Below are 2,078 nucleotides of genomic sequence, written 5' to 3'. Positions count from 1 at the left end.
AGGGTAGAGAGAATGGTGCAGCGGTGAATGAATGGAAACCCAAAATCTCTGTAAATGTTTATGAAAATTAATAAAATATAATTATAGAAAAAAAACCCAAAATTAACATCAAAATACTTCTATGTTTTATTTTGCTTTAGTGCTATCTATAGATTTTTTTTGTCAATAACTTAATTTTACTTGGAGCCACAATCAACATGGTAGCGGTAGACAAGAAATCAAAAGACATGTTGCACTGACAAAAGCTGCTGTCAAAGATCTCTTCAAATAGCAAGATGTTAGCTTAAAGACTATGTTGCATCTGATCTAAGCCACAGTATTTTCAATTGCTTACCATGTATGTGAAAGTTAGACATTGAATAAGAAAGACTGAAGACAAAGTGATGTGTTTGAATTATTGTGTTAGTGAAGAGGATTGGATATTTCATGGACTATCAAAGAATAAATAGATCAGTCTTGGAGGACATGCAACCAGGTTGCTTTTCAGATTTAAGATGGTGACTTTTCTTTCATATTTTTGGCATATTGTTGGGAAAACTAAATCTTTGAAAAAAAATACATTCTATTGGGAGAAATTTGAAGAAAAGGCGAAAGAGAGGTAAATTATCAAGGAGATAGATAAATACAGTGACTAACACAATGGGCTTGAGCATGGCAGATATCATGGAAATTGTCAGGCAGGCCAGAACGACATTCAGATCTTCACTCGACAGAGTTGCTATGAGTCATAGTCAACCCAACAGCATCTAACAACAACAAGTGTATTTGGGGACAAAGAGGAATACTTTCAAGAAGATTAACTTAAACAGTTTCTCTAACAATGGTCTTAACTGTGGTAAAAAGTATGAGTATAGCACAAGATAAGTCAAGGTTCAGAGTCATTGTTCATAGTATTGCTATTATCTGCTTACAACTGTTCTTCTTCCTTTGTATTTCCATACTTGACAGCTCCGCCTCAGTTGCCCTATCTGTTCATCTACACATGTTCTGTTGTACATAGGGTTTTCAGAGGCCTGCTGTTTTGGAAGTGGATGGCCAATCCTTCTTCCTAGTGTGTCTTAGTCTGAATGTTCAAAATTAGAGAAGTATCTGACAGACAAGCATTTTATGGAACAAAGTAAATTAAAAATATTTCCTCAATTATGGAATTAACCAATAGTTTCAGTGTAGTCCCCATTCTTGACACTAGTGTCTTGACCCACTTATTTCCCTGCTTCACCATCTACTAGCATCCCCTTCCACTCCCACCCATTACCTGCAGCACCTATCTCCCATTGTCCAGCCCTAGAACTGAGAGCTTATATCTCAACTTTCATGGGCTTCTGTGATTCCAAACACTTTAGCTGTTGACAATTTCTTATGCTGTGGCCAGTGTCTCTTGAGTTTAGGGGTAATGTTTCCCAAGCAAGGGTGATGTGTCCTGTAGATCTGGTGAATAGATTGTTTTCCTCATGACTTCCGGCTCCACCTTGACCTGTCAGGCCTCTGGATTGCATTTACCAGTGAAGTGGGGAATGCTGAAGTCCTCTCCTGTCAGCCCCTCTCTTCCCTTCTGAAATTCCTATTCCATGCCACTCTGACTTCCGTATGTGTTCCTATGACTTCTGGTTCAGCCTTGACCTGTCAGGCCTCAGAAAAAATCTTTATTATGATACATAATACATTTTCTATTGTATTTTACAAAAAATGTGGACTAGCAGATCCAAACATCCACGAAAGCACATAGAGTGCCAGGAATTTTATTTTCATAAATTTTAAATCCCTTCATATGAACAGGAAGCTGGACAATAAGTAAATAAGACCAAAGAATTGCTGTATTTGAATTATGGTGTTGGCAAAGAATACTGAATATACCCTGAAGAATGAGTATCTTAGAAGCACAGCTATAATGCTCCTTAGAAGTGAAAATGACACCCCTTCATCACATGCGTTCTAGACATCTTCTTAGGAGTCATCATTCCCCAGATAAATTAACATAGTAACTGTAGCAATGGGTTCAGATATACCAATGATTGTGAGTGCAGTATCAGGCAGTGAGTGTTTTATTTTATGTAGGATCACTATGAGTCAGCACTAAC

Source organism: Elephantulus edwardii, unplaced genomic scaffold, assembly GCF_000299155.1.
Source record: "Elephantulus edwardii isolate Elephantulus edwardi_28Jun2011 unplaced genomic scaffold, EleEdw1.0 scaffold00084, whole genome shotgun sequence".
NCBI classification, from domain to species: Eukaryota; Metazoa; Chordata; class Mammalia; order Macroscelidea; family Macroscelididae; genus Elephantulus; species Elephantulus edwardii.
The sequence above is the reverse complement of the archived record's forward strand: the minus strand, read 5'-3'. Positions refer to the sequence as shown.